The 20325-nt window shown below is 44.3% G+C and overlaps 2 long non-coding RNA genes across 2 annotated transcripts in view; both read right to left on the reverse strand.

Annotated features, from left to right (window-relative positions):
- Positions 1-8821: 8821 nt before the first annotated feature.
- On the reverse strand, positions 8822-12710 carry LOC140696880 (uncharacterized). Its single transcript, XR_012073493.1, has 3 exons — positions 12573-12710; positions 11162-11456; positions 8822-9614 (listed from the first exon to the last, which is right to left on the reverse strand). It is a non-coding gene; the product is annotated as an uncharacterized lncRNA (long non-coding RNA).
- Positions 12711-13468: 758 nt separating this feature from the next.
- LOC107033254 (uncharacterized) overlaps positions 13469-20325 on the reverse strand; it is a 62965-nt gene continuing 56108 nt past the window's right edge. Inside the window, exon 7 of the long non-coding RNA XR_012073491.1 lies at positions 13469-13622. This is a non-coding gene — a long non-coding RNA (uncharacterized lncRNA). The remainder of the gene's footprint in view (positions 13623-20325) is intronic.

Below are 20325 nucleotides of genomic sequence, written 5' to 3' on the forward strand. Positions count from 1 at the left end.
TAGCTGACTTCCTCAGTGCTGTGCTTTGGGGTTTCGCTGTGCTTACATTTTCAAGGTACTTGCTTTTAGGGAGGATGATGATAAACTTTGCGGCCTTTGCTTTATGGAGGGGTGGGAAGTGTTCCCAATCTCCAGGATAGAACAGTATATCCCAACAGACATGATGTCATTTGGTTTTAAAAAGGTGTTTGAGCTGGAAAATGTTTCCAAAAGTATGTTGGGGGGGTTCATAAATGACTAATAAAATTTATATATGTGGGTTATTATCTAAAAAAAATACAATAATATATGAAATACGAGTGAGGGTAAGACTTTATAGGCTAGCATTATACTTCCAGATTTCTGGGTCTTTAAAAAATAAATATGCTGATCTAAGCCCATCAGCTTTAAAGCAAAAAGTCCCTGTTCCTATAACACCTCATTGTTTGCATATTTAGTGTGTATATATAATCCAAAAAGTATATAATCCAAACACATAGTTTCCTGGAGAGGTTTGTATTATCTGTTTGATTGCTGGCTCTACCAAAAATGCTCAGCTTATATACCGTATCAGCAGCCTTGACGTTAACTGATTTGCCAAACCTAAAAGCTCTCTTTTTCCCTTCTGAATACTATTTTCCAAAAAAGTTGGGGGAAAATAGATCAGAGGTCAGGTAATCCATGAACCTAAAGAACACATATTTCCAATATTAATGACTATTCGGTGAAGGAGTTCTACTAATTAATGAAGTTTGGGGAACACTGAAGTAATGACAATTTTTCAACAGGACTTGTCAGAGTCTTTAACATGTTAATATGTATGTGACTCTCCTGGAAGAAAAAATCAGACATAACATTTCCCCCAAAGTATTTGATCTGAGAATCCTTTATTTACAGATTACCACTTAACTGCTGATGGAGCCAGCATTCCTCAGAGCACAGTTTGAGAAATGCTGGCCGACAAAGGACTACTAAGGACTGGCTTGGATTTTCAGAAACTATGATATGTTTGTGTTTTGAGGATGGTGGAAGACAAGTGTTATAAGAATCACCCAGTGATTTTTCTGAACTCATCGGTGATTTTTGCCTTTTGCTCAGCACATGAGATGAAGAAGATGGCATAGGTAGGTTTGTTTTTGTTTTTGTTTTAGATTTAAAAAATTTTTTTTTATTGAAGTACAGTCAATTACAATGTGTCAATCTCTGGTGTGCAGCACAATGTCCCAGCCATGCATATACATACATATATTTCTTTTCATATTTTTTCCATTAAAGTTTATTACGAAATATTGAACCTAGTCCCCTGTACTATACAAAATAAACTTTTTTTAAATCTATTTTTATATATAGTGGCTAACACTTGTAAATCTCAAACTCCCAAATTTATCCCCTCCCACCCCCTTTTCCCAGTAACCATAAGATTGCTTACTATGTCTGCAAGTCTGTTTCTGTTTTGTAGATGAGTTCATAGTGTCCTTTTTTATTTTCTTCTTTTAGATTCATAGGTAGGTTCTTGATTTGGAGGATGGTTTGACAAATGTGTATATAGATGAAATTCCATTTTTGGCCATGATGGAGTAAATAGGTATTGGAGAATGCCTTCCTACCATAGGTAATGATTAAATAGGACAAAATGTATGAAGTAGCCCGTTTTAGGCATTGGGCAATAGACAACAGGACTGTAATCCTTGATAGAAAAGAAACATATCAAGTGAGCCCTACATACGTCCTGGCTTTCTGCATGGGAACAGTTACCAGATCATAGTGCAGGGAGGTGGGGCACAAGAAGAGTAAGGTGAATGTGCTCAGTTGAGGAAGCAGAGACCAGGGATGCTGAAGCAGCTGGAATTTGTAGGGCACGGTACCAGCAAAGAGGTAGCTGTGCAGGAATGCTGTCAGAAGTGTATACTGGGGATGCCCTCTGGCTTCTTGGCTGAGATCAGGGCCATAAGTGCACAGGACAGAACTCCAGTAGACCTATCAGAGAACTCATTAGATGAGGATAAAATCTGAATGGAGACTCCAGAGGTCCTTGATGCTGAAAGACTTTGGAGTTCCAGCCAAGCAGAGTGAAGAGATATCTTGGTGAGCACCTCACCATTCATGCGAGACTCCAGAAATTCTACACCTTCAGAGAAAGGACCATGCCATAGAATAGGGTCCATACTCAAAACAAAACTGAAATAGACCCACTCTACCAAGTCCTTAAAACAAACCTTCACAAGATTGAGATTTCATTTTTCTATGTGTTGATAGGTAGAGATTTATTTTAAGGAATTGGCTCTTGGCTCATGCAGTTGTGGGGCATGGCAAGTGCAAAGTGTGTAGGGCAGGCCAGCAGGCTGGAAACTCTGGCAGGAATTGATGCTGCAGTCCTGAAACAATTTCTTTTCTGGGAAACTGGTTTACTCTTAAGGCCTTCAGCTGATTGGATAAGGCCCACCCATATTATCAAGGATAATCTCCTTTACTTAAAGTCAACTGATTGCAGATGTTAACCACATCCACAAAATATCTTCACAGCAATGCCTAGATTAGTGTTTGATTGAATAACTGGGTACTATAGTCTAGCCAAGTTGACACATTAAACTAACCATCACACCATCATAATACTGACAAAAATATTACCATAAAGTAAAAACTACAGATCAATATCCTTCATAAATAGATGCAGAAATGCTTGACAGATCTTAGCAAATCAAATCCCGCATTATATAAAAAAAGGATAACACATTATGACTAAGTGAGATTTAGCCCAGGAATGCATGGTTGATTTAACACCCAAAAAGCAATCAATATGATTCACCACATCAAAAGAATCATAGAAAAATACCATATGATCATCTCAAAAATGAAAAGGCATTCGACAAAGTTCAATAGTCACTTACGATTTTAAAAGTCTCTCAGCACACTAGAAATAAAACGTCTGATAAAGGACAGTTATGAGAAAACCATAGTTAACATTACACTTAATGGTAGATTATGGAACACCTTCTCTCTAAAATCAGGAACAAGGCAAGGATGTCGATACTCACCACTTCCCTTCAGCACTCTACTGGAGATTCTGGCCAGTGCAGTAAGGTGGGAAGAAAGATTGGAAAGAAAGAAATTAAACTATTTTTATTTGTAGATGACATGAATAACACATATCAGAAATCCTAAAGGACCTGTAAAGCCACTCATAGAACTAACTAGGGAATTTAGCAACATAGCAAGCTATGAGGTCAAATAGACAAATATCAATTCTATTTTTGCATACTAACAACAATTAGAAGATAAAATTTTCACAATACCATTTATAGTAGCAATGAAATTCATGAACTAAGGAATAAAGATATGCAAGACCTCCATATTAAAAGTTATACAATATTATTGAAAAAAGAAAACAAATAAATAGAAAGATATACCACATTCATTAAATGAAAGGCTTAATATTAAGCCTTTTCTCCTACTTCTCAATCTGATCTACAGATTCAACATAATCCCAGTCAAAATCTCAACCAACTTTTTTGTATAAATTGACGAGTTGATTCCAAAATGTGTATAAAAATGCAAAGGACTAGTGTGACCAAAATAATCTTTAAAAAGAAGAGAAAGATTAGAAAACCCACAATTTCTGATTTCTAGGTGTGTTAAAAATCTACAACAATCAAGGCAATGTAGTATTGACATTAAAAAAGACAAAAAACAGAGAGTTCAGAAATAGAGCCACACATATAGTCAATTGATCTGTGATAAAAGCATCAGAGCAATTGAATGGAAAAAGGAAAGTCTTCATCAAATAGTGCTGGAACTACTGGATAAATACTTGGGAAAAATGAGCCCCAACCCTTACCTCACACCATACACACAAAATTAATTTGAGATGAATTGTAGAGTTAATCACAAAAGCTAAAATTGTAGAGCTGCTATAAGAAAGCATAGAGAAATGTCTTTGCAGTCTTAGGTTAGGCAAAGATTTCTCAGATGGGACAGAGAAAGCACTAGTCACAAAAGAAAAATATTGAAAAATTGGATTCCATCAAAATAAAATTTTACTCATCAAAAGATGCTATTCAAAAAATGAAAATGGAAGTCAGAGACAAAGAAAACATTTTCTATACCTGTATGTTAGAAGAGATTATATCCAGAATGTATAAAGAATATCTACAAATTAATAATATGAAAAGCCAATAAATAATGGGCAAAATCTTAAACAGAAACTTCATGAAAGAAGATATGCAGATGATAATAATCACATGAAAAGGTGTTTGATATCACTCACTAGTCATTAGAGAAATGCAAATTGAAACCACAATGAGATTGCCACTTCATATCCATTGGAACAGCTAATGTTAAAAAGATTGACAACACGGAGTGTTTGTAAGGAAATGGGGCTATTGAAACTTTCATACATTGCTTTTGGAAGCATAAGATGGTACAACCACTTTAGAAAACTAGCAGTTTCTTAGTTTCTTATAAAGTTAAAAATACACCTAACCTATGATTCAGCAATTCCACCCCTAGGTAATTGCCCAAGAGAAATAAAAACATATGCCTACAAATGATCTTACACAAGAATGTTTATTTCATAACAAAAACTGGAAACAACCCAAATGTCCATTAACATAAGAACAGATACATTGCGGTGTTGTCCTACAGTGGAATACTACTTATAAATAAAAGAAAATGAACTGATACACTCAATCAACATCACGGATGAATCTCAAAAATACTATTTTGAGTGAAAGATGTCACACACAAAGAATTGCTACCATATAATTAATTCATATGGAATTCAAGAACAGGCAAAACTAATCAATAGTAATAAAAATTAAAATAGTGATTGCCTGAGTGGGAGTAGGGGGTGGTGGTTATTGACCACATGGGGCAGGAAACTCCTGAGATGATGGAAATCATTGTATATCTTGGTTGTTGTGTGGATTACCAAGAAGTGATTCACCCAGTTGGACACTTAACATCTGTGCTTCTAACTGCATGTACATCTTACCTCAGTAAAGTGGGAAGGGGAAGTGAAAGAGAACTAGACGCTGGAGAAAAACAAAACAAAATTAAATTACCCTTTACTTGAAAGCGAGCAAACACACAGAGACAGTGTGAATATGTGTACGCACTAGGTCCATTGGGAACTGGGACGGTGTTGCACAGAGTGCCGTATTCTTTAGATCCATTTCAATGGGTATCTTCAGGTCTCATTATGAGAAAGGTCTTTCCTGTCTTCATTTTCTTCTCTCTTGGGCTTTCTGACGAAAATACCCACCCATGTTTGAAAAGAGAGGGAACAGAAACAACTAATTCCGAATTTCACATTTGCCAGAATCCAAGACAAATTGTTCATCGTGGACATTTTCAGATTTCATCTCCTGCCACAATTCTCTTCGGGAGAGGAAACTAGAAAGGGAATGACTCTCAGCTCCTCCCTGGCCTCCCACATCTGGCCACTTGACTTGAATCTAGTGTTTGATTTGATAGCAGAAAAAAATTTTTTTTTGATAATAAAAATAGTTATCATTTTTATTCTAAGTTAGCTCTTAAACTGACTTGAGATCACCTTCCCATCATAACCAACCAAGTGATAGTCTCCACAATTGCATCTCGCGTCCTTACGAAAGTGTACTTGTCACATTAAAATGTGACCACGTGGAAATGAATTTTCCCTTTTCACTTCTCTGTCCTTGGTTTCCATGGAAGAGGGCTAATTACCTTTTTAATAGCCCTAATTGATGGGCTTACAGATCACATCCTCCAGCCCGCACTTTGTGTGTGTGTGTGTGTGTGTGTGTGTGTGTGTGTGTGTGTGTGATGGCAGTGGGGGTGGGGCAGCACTCCTCTCTTGACCCCTCAGCTCGGGCTCTTCCCTATTGGAAGGAGGGTTGCTGGCTCCTGAAAGGACCCTGCCTTGTGTTTCTCTGTTTGCAGGACTACCTGCAGCCCATTGTGGGCTGACCAGGAAGCCTCGCTTTGTCTTGGCCCAATTGACACAGCTGCACACTCGGTAAATAGACTCAGATGTTGAGCTTTTGTTTGAAGGATCTTTTCAGATTAATGCAGAGAGAATTAGTTTTTAAAACTTAAGCCGGAGCCAGGATGAGTAGAATGGAGCTGTGAGCCATTGAATTCACGTCAGCAAAATGAGACCAACTCTCTTACAAGGGTGTTTATCCCCTGTTCCTTTGGGAGGTAACATTGAGGGGAGAGGCGCCCACTCAGACCATTGTGAGGAGAAGATCTGATCAGCGATTACATTGGCTCCAGCTTCATTCTCCAGGGGGAGAGAGCCCTGCCCATGTTAAGTAAAGGCAATTACTGCAAAATATTTATCTAAAATTGATTTGGGTTTTCTTATTTCCAGATCACAAGAGGTTCTAAAAAATAGTATAAGAAGATCCACGGTCTATGGCAAAGACAGTTTTAATAGACTAATAGACAGGACAATAGGTCCAGCATCTCAGATCCGTCAGTCCTCACCTTTCACACCACGCAGCCTAGCCTTGCCCCATGGGCTCATTCTGAACCATTCCCTGTTGGAACACAAGGATCAAACATGACTCCCCAGCTAATGGCTGGTCTCTTGAGGTGGGGACCGTACCTTGGATAATACCATTCCACTTGGCAAAGCTTGGAATTTTAGTCCCAATTTTATGATTAGAGACTATGGTATTTCTGGCCTCTCTGAGACTTAGACTCGCTTTCCTCAAACTACAAGGTGGGGGAGATTGCTCCTTTTTGTTACCAGTTCAGTGCACTCAGGGAGGCAGACTGATGTTGTGGGAAGAAATGTGGCTTTGACCCATAGAGATCTGAATTCAAATCCTGCCTCCACCACTTCCTAGTTGTGAGATCCCAGGCAAGTCACTGCTCTGAGCACAGATGTCCTGGCCATGACAATGACGATACAGTCCCTTGTCTCATGGACGGAAAGAGTTTTCTCATAGATATGTGAAAATCAGAAGCACATTTCCTAGAGTATTGTAGATTCCCCAACATGTTATCTCTTCCTCTCCAAGTCTCTGCCTTCCAAAGATTTTTTAAAAGCAATTTAAAAAGATACCAAACAGGAAAAGCACCCAGTGAATTACCAAGTATGCATATGTTAAGCAATGTTCCTTCATTATGCTAAACATCTAATAAATTACTATAGACTGGCTGTTGCTGGGCATCCCAACTCTAACCTTGTCAAACCTTCTCCTGCTCCAGGGTCTGTGTGATGGTCAGTCACCCCACCCATAACGCCGCCTCCCCTCTCCCCGCATACACACTCACTAAGCTGAAGAAAAAAAAAAAAAACTGCAGACAAAGCAGAAGAGATGAATCGCAAAGCTGCAGGGAACCATCCCAGAGGAAAAGAGTCATCACATCCCCAAAAGATGACAATTTCATAAACGCAATTTCATAGACAGAGTGGTATGTAATATATTTCCCAAAGGAGACTGCCTCCTTCTTCCTCCAGGCTATGGGATTTAAAGAAAATGCTTTGCCTTCTTTGCTTTATGGGGACATTAATCAATCTGGATTCCTAGCACGTGTTCTCTACAAAGCACTTTGTGCTGAAGAGTCAGGACACCAGGCCAACCTTTCCACCGGCTCACCATGGGCCTGTGGTCCGCCCCCCCACCCCAAAATACAATGAGAGGTTTGGACCATATGACCTTAAGCGCCATTCCTGAGCCAAGCATCCAGGACACTGATTCCCCTGCAGCTTCCTGAAAGGAAGGATGTGAGGGCAGAAACGTGGGTTTTGAACCAACTCCAACAATCAGAAAAAGTGCTGACAGGATGGGCCTGCATTGTGGAAACGTACATAGACTCCTAAGTTAGGTCAGAAGTCAAGTTTTGACCAATAGGCCCCTGAAACTCTAAGAAATTAGCACTGGAAAATAAGGCTGGGCTTTGGGAAATCATAAGAGAAATTCATTGAGTTTTAAGTTCTAAAATATCCCCCTAAACTGTACCCTGATGTCACTTTCTTTTGTGACTTAGAAAGGAAAAAAGAGAAGCTTCTCACTCTGATAGGAAACTCTGCAGCGAGAAGAACACAGGAGGGGGAACCAGAAGAAAGCCTTGACATCTTACAGAGCCTTGAGCTAGTCTCCAGACCTCTCTGAGCCTCAGTTCCCTTCTCTGCAAAACGGAGCTGGAATTCCTTCTCAAGGACTCTTCCTCCCTTGAAGGGAAGGACAAGACCAAAAAGCAGAGAATGACTTGGTGATGCCACATCTCCTGCCTGCCCCAATCCCCTGCTAAAGAGCAAAGGACCAGGTCTGCATTCCCTGAACTGGCTGTATCCACCCAGGAATATTGAACAATTAACCTTGGAAATGTCGACAGTTCACTACATGCTCATACTGGAAGTCAGCACGGAGAACCTTGATGTTAAATGCTCAGAGAGGAGGAAGGCAGCATGGAGCAGAATTTGAGGACACTGAAAAAGACCGGGCTGAAGACAGGCACATCTAAGAGAACTGAAAAGAAGGAATAATTCTGAGCATGGCCCAGGGGCTGCAATGGAGACTTGGCAACAGCATGTCATCTGCTTTGCTTAAATAGGACAATTAAGGAGCACCGGGCTGAGAGTCAGGAGGCCCGGGCACTGCTTCTGCCTTTCCACCTGGAGCCTCTGGCTCCTCATCTGCAGGGGAAAGGGTAGGGGCAGACGATTTCTAAGGGCTCATTCATCTCCAACTTGCTGAATCTCCCGAGAAATCAGCTAAGTACTTACTCTCTTCATCAAGGCTCTTGAGCCTAATTTCAGAAACGAAGAATTATAAAAATCAGAGTCTCAGAGGAGCTACCTTTGGTTTGGAGGCCTTCAAGCTGAGTTTCTAAATCTCCGTCGGTTGGCCATGTCCCACATCCCTGCCTGGCTCAGGCTGCCCAGAGGTAGGCAAAGGTGACTTCCGTTGGAGCCCATAGATGAGTGACTAGATAAGGCTACATTTGTGTTTCCTCTGCCCATGGGAAGACACAGAAGGGCTGGAATTTGAGCTGAGTCTTCAGGGATGCTTGGGAGAGGCGCTAGTGGATGAGCAGTCTAGGCAAAGGCAACAGCGCCCTCAGTTCCTAGTACTGAATGTCTCAGGCTGGGTAGCAAATCCCCTGCTATAACAAATAGTCCCCAAAGTGCACAGCGGTTTACACTCCAGAGATACTGTTCATACATGGCGTGGGTGGGACAGCTACTCTCCACCCATCATTTAAGATTTGAGCTGACCGAGGCTCTACCATTTTTAACATCTGGCTTCAAAAGTTGCCCCGAGGCTCATCTCCACTCCAGGCAGCCAGACAGGGCGAAGAGCACAGAGCTAGCCCTTGTGACTTCCAAGTCCCCGCCGTGTCTGCTGCAAGGGGAGCTGGGAAATGTAGGTGAGCATCCAGGAAACACTCAGCAACGTGGATTCCGGGGAATGCCAGCTGCTTCTGCCAGCCTGGTCCACCCCTCAGGGATGGACCAGAAGGAAAAGTAGCCAGAGGCCCAGGCAAGGCGAGGGGGAGAGGAAGGAAGTGCCTGGCACCAGGGAGCAGCACTCCGGGGGCGGTGAGACTCACAGTTGACTCAAGCCGGTTGCATTTTTGGTAAGCCAATTTCCCTCCGATGAAATGAAGAGGCCTGGAACCCCATGGTGAGGTGGCTCCCCCTGTTTATGGGAAGGAAAGAGAGGGAATGGGACAAGACTGGCTTCTCACAGGCAGCCGTCGGGTCTCCCAGGGTAAAGTTTGGAAAACCCCTGGCTTCCCCTGGCACTGCCCTTGGCCCCTGATCCCTCCTCCTGCCCTGTTTCCAGTCCCTCTTTCTGGGCGGGCTCCAGTGGCCAGGCTGTCGCACAGCCTGGCACCTCGGCTCGGTGCCCAGCCTGTGGGCCATTTGGGGCTCGAGTTACTGGTGGGAGCTAATTCAGGAGCCTGGCCCAGCCCTGTGGCTTTGATGGGATTTCATCACCCCGCCTGCGCTCCTTGGCTGGCTGCCTGGGAGAGCTGCGGAGTGCTGCCCCAGGCTTTCTGCTTTCCCAAGGAGAGGCCCTCCTCTCTGAATAGAGAACCTGGAGGTGAGGAGGTGAGGTCTGCCAGTCCCTAGTCCACCCAGCCTGAGACTCATCCTACACCCAAGCCATCTGCCTTCACCCAACTTTCCCAAGGGCCAGAGACAAGATAAAGGACCAGACAGCATTAACACTGAGCAACTTGTTAATGACTTTATTGCAGGTTTAATGAAATGTCTCAAATAAAACTGCAGGAGACCTTCTTTCACCTTACCAGGCTGCAAATATGTATTAACTCAATTACTATCAGCAATTAAGGCCTAGTTTGGGAACAGTGGCCTGAGACAAACAAGACATTATCATCCTGGGAAATGAACCCAGAATAAAAGGAATTTCTTCCACCTTAGCTAATGAGCAGCTGTATAGGGATGGAAATGAAGGCCTTTGCCTCGAATTGCTTTTGAACGTTCATACCAGGAGAGGAGAGAAGGTTCCCTTCACGGAAAGCTCTTGGAAGCACATTAGGGACGTTGTTACAATGCAAATGAGGAAGACCGTTGTGTTTGGGTGGTTTAGGGGTCTAGTAAAAGGAGTAACATTTCAATTAGTGGGGGAAGGAATGAGAACCTGCCTCAAAGAGGCTTAATTGGCAACTTGGCTTTCCCAGGGGGCTTTGAAGTTGCATCGGAGATGGAAGGTTTTCAGAGATGAGTGGAGAATAGAGCAACCCTAGGGCCCTGGGCTGTCGGAGTAAGAGGGCAGATGGGGATGCTCAGAAGGTAAACCCAGTCCCAGCCCCACCAGAGCACCAGCTCCAATCTTCAAGGCTCCTGGACCAGTTCCCCTGCCTTTCACCCAATACCCCTGTCTCCGAGAGCATCAGGACCTGTCCCTTTCTAAAACAGTCTCTGTGAAACCACCTCACTTTTAAGTACCGCAGCCCTAACCTCACCAGTGTGGAATTCCTTTTTTCTTCTCAAGAGTCCCTTTTGCTAGGATTCTAAGTCCAGCTCAGCCAACTGGGGAATTCAACTCCTAATTGCTGTGAGTTCCAAGGGAGGGCAGCAGGTTGCAATATTGCATTCAGTGTGTATTTTCTGCGTGCATGCGTGCATGTGCATGCGTGTGTGTGCATGCGTGTGTGTGTGTGTGTGGGTTTGTGTGCTGAAGGATGAAAGGGTCTGAAGATTCAAGTATGACCTGACCTTAAGGCAAGAGGTTGAATCTCTGACTTTTCAAGGAAGACTTCTCAGATTTCGTGGGTTGCCAGTGGGGGTCCAGACCTGCATTCTTCTAGGGTCTTCCTTCGCTATTGCATCCCCATGAGCGCCACGGTCAGTGTAGCTCACACTCGGGAGCCACGCAAGTCTTCATACATCTTGACTGATTTGAGGCTTTATTTCTCAATACGCTCATTCACAGGAGAAGATGAATTCTTTTTTTTCAGTGTGGAAGAACCCTCCAAAGGAAATATTACAGATAACATGCCAAGATAATTGTCTGAAATGAAATTTGGAAGAAAATTCAGCTAACCCTGTGTTTTTGTTGAAAGATAGCAATCTGACCAGGGGTTTGGAGAGACATCCAAACCCAGCCTCCTAAGTGGTGAGCTGGTTTTTCTGAGCTTGGGGGAAAAAAAAACAAAAAATGGAATGAAGAACTTGTAAGGAACCCCCTGACTCCCTTGGTTCTCTGGATGTTGACTTTGGGGAGGGCGAGCTCGGCTCCATGTCATGTAAGCATCCGTGGATGTGGACTGGACTTTGCCTGAGGTCTGACCAATGAACCCTGGGGTGGAGGGTACAATCACCCTCCATTTGAAACAATCAGCTCCAAACACGCAGGCCCTGCGCCAGCTTGTCTCCCTCTGTCCTCCCTTCTCCCGTGGGTGGCTTCTCCTGGAACGCTGGCTCATATCTCTGGAGCCTGTGGTTTGGGGATCACCATTAGCCAACTACAACAGGGCCTGGAGAGTTTACTTCAGCTCTAAAATGGGAACTGGACCCACCCTCTGAGTAATGCTCACCCCATAGGTCTCAGCGGTGGCCTGATACTTGACAAGGGACCCTTTTCCCACCACCCTTGCCTCGGGTCCCTGTGCAGAGTGACCACTCCCCTCTCCAACTTCTTCCCTTGCTGCCTCCCCAGAACAGGAGCTGAAGGAAAATACAGCATCTGTCTGCGCCCCGCACGGTCCTACATCCTGGGGAAGCTGGGGCCACCCAGCAATGCTGGGGCATGTCCAATCCTCACACCATGGTAAGGAGCAGAAACCAGGGACTTGACGGGTACAGGGTACAGCTCAGTGGCAGAGCACGTGCTTGGCGTGCACGGAGTCCTGGGTTCAATCCCCAGTGCCTCCGTCAAGGAGGGGAAAAAAACCCCCAGGGACTTGGCACAGAAACATCAAGTCCTGATAACTTCCATGAGTGAGCAGGAAATCCTGTCCTGTAGGACCAGTAACCCAGTCCCTCAGCAGCTCCAGGCCAGTCCTTAGAAAGTATTATTGACTATATACTGGGACAGTGCACAACCCCTGTGCTGGAAATGACCTTCATAGGATCCTAACCAATCCATATAGGAGAAGCTCAGGCCAAGAGAGGCAAAGAGACCTACCCAGTCCCCTGCAGGGAGGGCAGGGGACAGCCCAGATCCAAGCCCAGGTGGTGGGACTGAGCCAGTGCCTCCCTTCTCATAGTGCTAAGTCTCAGTTTCCACTTTCCAGTGAGTTTCTGCCTTGCCGGGCATGAAAATTTCCTGCAAAGGAAAAGAGAGCGGTAAGTAGGCTGAGAGACCAAAGGAAACCAGCAGACATCTGTCACAGGTCTTTCCGTAATGGAGAATCAAGACACCGTTAGGTACTCCCACCCAACTGAAGGAGCATTTTGCATACTTTCTCTTTATTTCTCCATAGTTGCCAGTTGGGAGTCTCTCCAAGAGACAACGTTGGGAGGCTTATCCCTACCAGGTTTAGATAGATCAGTGTGCCAAAGTTAAAAAAAAAAAAAAATCCAAAAAGTCCAATAATCAACAGTTCAAATACTGTTGAATTTTCATACTTCTCCCACCAAGACAGGTCAAATATTTAAAAAATTGATTGTTTATTACAATCAAAACTGCTTCAGTGGGGCTTTGGTTAATGTTCGGGAGAAAATTCTCTTACTAGGCCAATATTTCCAAAATGCATTTCTCAGTGTCCAAAATGCTTCCACCACCACCGTCACACAACCTGTAAGGGCAAAATGACAGGCTCTGTTATCCCCTTTACATGATCTATAAAGAGGAGGTGGGTCTTCCAGAGGTGAAGTCACTTGCCCAGAGCCACACTCCTCACAAGTGGCTCACACAAGTCTTCCAGTGCTCGGCAGCATCCTAGCCTCCAGCAGGAAACACTCTGGCTGGGGCAATACCTCAGACAGTATCTCATTATTTACTCGTCCCCTTTGGGAGACAATGAAATCAACATTCCTCTGAAGCCCAAGAGTTTGGCTAGACGATCACCTGTATGGTTATCACCTCCCGACTCTCCTCCAGCTGGAATGCAAGTGTCCAGAACGATCCTGAGTCCGCAGCTCCAAGCTTATCCTCCCCACCCGAGTCCAGGGCACCAGCAGTGTCGCTCTCACAGCCATGGTTCTGGAATGACTGAGCAGACCTTTCAGTCTCCTAGTTTAAAGGAGCAGGGCATGAGAAAACATGTTAGTCAATGTTGGGGGGTCGGGGGCAGTTACAGAGAGGAACTAAAATCTCTTCCCCCATTTTGCTGCTTCAAGAAGAGATGAGGAAAGAAGCGAGGAGCCAAAGGTGGAAAAGATGAGCTAATACAGGGTGTTCACTCCCCAGACGAGAGTATCGCCAGTAAAGCAGATAACAGAAAATATTTCGGAGAAGAGACAAGAGGCAAGTAAACCCCCAAAAGGATATGGAAGAATTACTTTCTCACAAATGTCTCCAAAACCAAAAATGCAGAAGACCTGAAATGCGTGCTGCTTAGAGCTGACACAGGAGCACTGAACGCGCACCCAACATCTCCTGCTACCAAAAAAAGAAATAAGCAAGAAATGAGTTCCTCTTGAACAATGCTACCTTTGTGTCTACCAAGCTCAAATGGGCTTTTCTGTAAAAGAACATATGAAAGTCTTCAATTGGAAAGTATTATGTGCTTGTGTCTGCGTCCGCATGAAGTATAAAAGCTTGTCTCTTACTTCAAACTCTCACCCATTTCTTATCTGGAAAATGGCAATGGCCTCAAAACTGGCTTCCCTGCCCCTGGTCATGAGCCAGCCTTCACACTACCATCTACAACGCATATCAGACCACTTCCTCCTTTGACAGGAACCCGCCCAGGACTCTCCATCACCCACAAGTTCAAGCCCACCTCCCAGACAAAGTCCCTGCCTCCCTCTCCAACCTCAGTGCTCATCGGCTCCTGCCTCACAGTTTATGCTCCTGCAAGCCGGGGCTCCTCAGAGTGTCCTGCCCACACCACATGGTTTCTCTCCTCCACAGCTTCGCTCACCTGGAACCTCTGTCAGGAACCCAACCTGCCCCTCCAGGAAGCCTTCCCTCACACAGAACACATCCTACCTTCTTCTCGTTCTCCCACAATGCCCTGGGCACATCTGCACCCAGCACTTAGAATGATGGTGTGTTTTTTTCGATTGAAGTATGGTCGGTTTACAATGTTTGCTTTTGGTGTACAGCATAGTGATTCAGTCATCCACATGTATCTAAATTCCTTTTCATATTCTTTTTCATTATAGGCTATTACAAAGTATTGAATATAGTTCCCTGTGCTATACAGGAGGACCTTGCTGTTTATCTAATTTATATACAGTAGTTGGTAACTGCAAATCCTGAACTCCCAATTTATCCCTCAATGCGCCCTTCCTTTTCTCCCTGGTAACCATAGTTTGTTTTCTACATCTGTGAGTCTGTTTCAGTTTTATAAATAAGTTCGTTTGTGTCATTTTTTTAGATTCCACATATAAGTGATACTATATGGTATTTTTCTTTCTCTGTCTGATTTACTTCACTTGGTATGACAATCTCCAGGTCCATCCATGTCGCTGCGAATGGCATTATTTTATTCTTTTTTATGGCTCAGTAGTATTCCATTGTGTGTGTGTTTGTGTGTGTGTGTGTATGCACCACACCTTCTTTAAGAATGATCTGGTTTATGTTTCTTGGTTGGCTACTATTTAAAAAAAAATTCTATTGAGGAATAACATACATCAAAAACTGCCCAAATCTTAAGTTTGCAACCTGTTGAATGTTTGCAAATTTTAGCCAGCTCCTAGGACAAGTGGCAGCCCTGACATTGGTGAGGTCAGGGGCTGAGTTTTGATCGTCTTTATAACCTCAGCACCAAGCACAGTGGCTGTCAGGCAGCATGCACCTAACAAACAGTTGTTGACTTGACCAGAGAATGGTATTATCCCTGTCTCTTCTTCTCTGTTTTCTCTCTTACCTTTCCTACCAATTCCCACTTTACCTGAGTTGCTCAATGGAAAATTCAGGATTTCTTGCCCAGGCTTTGGGAGCCTGAATTCTGAGTGATGGGGATGGTGAAGAAATGTTCGTGGTTGGGAGTAGAGGGATGGGCACCAACTCTGAATATACAACTCGGTAAGATCCAAAGCCTGGGCATAAAAGAAAACAAGACTTTTCTCTTTATAGACTTTACATATAATTGCCGCTGCAAAACTTACCATCAGTTAAGAACAAATGAAGAAGTCATTGGATAAGAGTACATGTCAGGCTTTTTGCATTCAATCTAGAAGAAGGACACATGCATTCATTTCGTGCCTCCGCAGCTCTGATGCCAGGCATCCGCATCGCCTTAAGTCAACAGCTGGTACCATACCCAGTGAGGGGAGAGTCTATTCTTCCTACACCCATGAAAACAATCGTAGGATGTGTAACACAGAGCGAGTGCTTCCTAAATATTAATGTTCCCGTCCACACACTTCTCTGTGAAGCCCACAACAGGCAACGGGAACCCACCATTTACTTAGCACTTAACTGCGTGCAGGCACTGTGCTAAGCAATCACATATATATGTGTATACATAAACACATATATATCACCACATTCACCCTTCACTGGTATTCTCTCAGATGGGTGATACTGTCGCCATTTTACAGCGTAGAAAACTGAGCCACTGAAGCTGGGTTTGAACCCATACCTTTGATTCCAAAGCCTGTGACGCTCACCGATACGCTTAGTGCCAGGGCGAGCTCTGCTTCCCCTGCATCCCGGCTACCGATGAGGACGTCGACAGTGCCGAGGCCGAGAAGCCCTGATCTAGAAGACACCCCCTAGCGAACCTACGAAGCTGGTAGTCCCAGATGGACTAGATTCATCTCCAGCAGTGGGAGAGGCGACCCATCAGACGGCTTGCTACACAGTCCCTGTCTCACCGCTGGGACCCCAGGTTCTGTGATTCTTACGGCACAGGGCTGCAGCTGGAATCCTTTTATTTTTCAACTGAGGTATAGTTGATGTACAATATTATATAAGTGACAGGAGTTCAGCACAGAGATTCACAGTTTTAAAGGTTATACTCCATTTATCATTATTATAAAATATTGGCTATATTCCCCATGTTGTACCACACACCCCTGTGGCTTATCTTACACGTAATAGTTTATACCTCTTACTGCCCTGTACCCATCTTGCCCTCCCTGCTTCTCTCTCCCCACTGGTAACCACTAGTTTGTTATTCGTATCTGTGAGTCTGCTTCTTTTTTATTATATTCACTAGTTTGTTGTATTTCTTACATTTTGCATAGAACTGATATCATACAGTATTTGTCTTTCTCTTTCTGACCTATTTCATTTAGCATATTATGGCTGCGTATGGCAAAATTTCATTCAAAAATGAAATTATTCAAAAATGAATTTATGGCAGCCTGACTTCTTATGGTGAATTTTCTCCTGGGGAGTTAGAGCTCCTCATCTATGTTCACCCAAGGCCTTATTTTGAAAAGGTATTTTGGGGGGATGGGGGGGTGGCTGGTTCACAATGCACAAGGATTGGCATACAGAGAACAGCCATTCCTTCCATAGGCAGCCAAGGGAGACAGGTCTTTCTGAAATGGAGGAGACCTGCTTCCAAAAGGATGGTGCCTGAGACCAGCTGGGATTTCCTCAGCAAAAAGCTCGACAGAAGAGAAAGCTATCCTCTCCCTGGCCTGGGTGCTCCTTGCAGAAGGACATGTCTCCCTGGAACCTGCCCAACACCCCTGGAGAGCCCTAGGAAGGGCCATTCTGGCCCTTGGACCAATGGCCAAGCCAGGGAGCCTGGCTAATGCTCACCAGCATGCAGACCCACTCCCTGGCTTAAGGACAGACACAAAGCCACCGTGTTCCCCAGCCCAGACCTCTAATGAGCCCCCCCTGCTCCCCACTGCTCAGACATCCCCTGTTTACATTCTACTCTCCAGCCAGACCTAATCCCTGGGCTCCGGATCTGCACTTAATCCTGTTTCTGTATATCCTCTAGATCAATACATGTTAATAATAGTCATCACTGTGGGTAAGAACCGTGTTTGAGAAATTCTGAGCCCTTCAGGTTTGGTGCCAACAGGAGAAAATATGGAAAAGGAAACCCAAACATTTACAAACATTCCAGAATGTTTAGTTCAGGCTGCCCTATGTAAATAAGAGAAAGCCCAGGAGATACTCATTTTCCTGGGACTCACTTATTTTGTCCCAAATAAAGATAGGCTTAAAAAAAATTTCAAGTCACCAGTCCCCGTTTCCTTCTCGATCCTTGGGGCCATTAAGATCTTTTTCATGCAGTTTGCTTCAGCACTATTGTATTTCTTCTGTGCTTTGAAACCGAGCCCCTCTCTTTGATGGATATTAGCAAAACGTGCTTTCGTGTCTCCTTCATGAACTTTCACTTGGAAAATACCCCAAACAAGGAAGATGCTAGAAGGGTAACGAGATTTTGTTCAAAGCAAAGAGAACTCCTCTTCTGGTTCCCCCCTCCTTGGGTCTCCCCCAGAGGAATTGAGAGCCACGAATCACAGATGGGATCATTTACAGCTTTACTTTCAAGCTCCCCAGCCCTTTCAGATTGTGTTGACTCGGTCAGAGGCTTCAGACCAGCCAGAGTGGGCCTCCTGACAGGCCCATCTTGCTGGCTCTCAGATCCTCTGATTGGGATTAAATCTGCGCTGATCTGTTGGAAAGCAACTGATGGAGAGGCTTCTTTGTGATGCTTGAGGTAAACTTGAGAGGACGGAAGAGTTCAGACGTGGACTAGAGGCAATTTGCTTTAGCGGACACACCCGCCCTGGCCGAGAGGGGCCCAGGACAGCAGCCCTGCAGCAATTACCGGCTAAACAAAAGAAAAATCCACCCAAAATGGACAACAGCTTGGCGCCACAGTGAAAGCCTCCGTCAGTGGGGGTGTGATTATTATTTTTTTAAACAACTGAAAATATTCTGTGGGGAACAGTTTCATAAAATCCAACTGATATTAATTTTCAAAGTACAAGTATAGAAGAAATAAGTAAGCAATGCAACTCAAAGCCATTAGATGTGGAGGGTGATTTTCTGATGTTTTCCCTCAAGGAGTGTTTCCTGAGGGACGGATTGGCTATAGCATTAGTATTATTAGTATATAGTACGTAGTATGTTTTTATGAACAGAACTGTGTAAAGCTGGACAGTTTAGCAGAGACCACATACAGCAGTCCAGGGCATCGACCCCTCAGTGCGGCCAGTAGAGAAAGGAGGGCACTGCATCTCTGAAAACCTGCCTTCTTCTCCTTATTCAGTTACTTGCTAGTTGTGAAGACTTTGCCTTTTGACTCTGTTTCCTCATCTATGAAATAGGGACACCCAGGTTCTGTCCTTTCCAAGCTCGTTCTGGGCATCAAACAAATCCATGGTGGTGACAGCAGCATGAGATTCCCTAACACGTGCCTGGTTATCACCATCCACCTTTGGTGTGTAGGCTCTAGAAGCAGAGATTCGTTCCTTGGACAGTGTTACCCACAGAGCATCATTTGTAAGTTCCCAGCTCTGGGATCCAGGATTTCTCACCCCTGTGCTTTTGCTCGTCTTGTTGGCTCTGCCTGGAATGTCCACCTCCCATTTCCCTCCTCTGTGCTTCCCAAATCCCCTCCTCTCTTAAGGCTCAGTTCAAATGTTAACTCCTCCATACGTGTTAACTTCTCTGATTCTCCCGCACCCAGAAAAAAATAATGACCACGCCCCTCTGAGTTCCCGCACTTCATCTCATGCCTTGCAGCTGTCTTTGTCTTCATTCAGTCATTTCCGCTCGTCGTCTGACCTCTTTCACCGTTTTGCTCCAGCATGGAGGCTGTTTATCAGTTGTATTTCAGTACATAGACAAGTCTGGCACTTTGGACCCAGTGGGCACTCATTATCCGTTTAAGAAATGAGAGCTGCTGTAGTCACATTCTATATCTAAATTTTACTTAGAAGTAGCCACAGCTAGTTGTGCTTTGTGCGGGAACCTTATTCACTGAAACTCGTGCAGATCAGACCCGTGTCCTCACTTAGCATTACTACGGAACCGTGGAGAGTAGGGACACATTCCAATATGCATGTATGTTAGTGAACTGATACCGTACAAGGCTGGGATTTCCTGTGTACCCAAACAGAAAATATATAACATAAATGTGATCCATCTAATCATGCGAAAAAGAATTCCAGCAAGTCGTGTGCACCGAGGGCAGCCAGCCACATATATTAAACACAGAACTCATATGGCATCTCGTAAACCACAGCCCTGGCAGAAAACAGCAGTGTGCGTCCAGCCTCAGAGTGGGAGGGGCTTTAGTGATGGAATGACCATGCTGTTCCCATTTCAGAACCATTGCGGTGGCTTACTGATGGCTGTTCATGGAAGTCATTTCTGGGGACAAGAGGCAATCTGAAATGTGGCGCTTAGATGCTGAAACCCGGTCATTTCTGGCATATTTCAGTAGCTTCAGGGACAATGAGACAGAATATCATCTGTATGGTCCCGGGAATGCATTATAACCCCTGAAGTTGAATCAACAGCCTCCCTGGTGTCCTGCTGCTTCCCACAGGGAACACTGAGACTGGCACAAAGAGACTCACAAAACTATACATTTTAAGCCACTGGAGAACCACGAGACCGCACAGCAAATCTGTTTCAAAAACTAAACATGTTGAGTTTATGTCCTCTACAAAAGAAAGGGACACAGGAAAACAGAAACAATGGAAGATGACGATAAACACAAGTTGAAGCAACTTTAAAGGGAGCCAGGCTATATGATCAAGTGGAGCATGACCAGAGGGCAGAGCACGAGACCCAGAGTGGGGACCTCGAAGCTGTGCTTCGGGGTCAGCTGAGGAGCCCT

The sequence above is a fragment of the Vicugna pacos genome, chromosome 1 (genome assembly GCF_048564905.1).
Source record: "Vicugna pacos chromosome 1, VicPac4, whole genome shotgun sequence".
NCBI classification, from domain to species: domain Eukaryota; kingdom Metazoa; phylum Chordata; class Mammalia; order Artiodactyla; family Camelidae; genus Vicugna; species Vicugna pacos.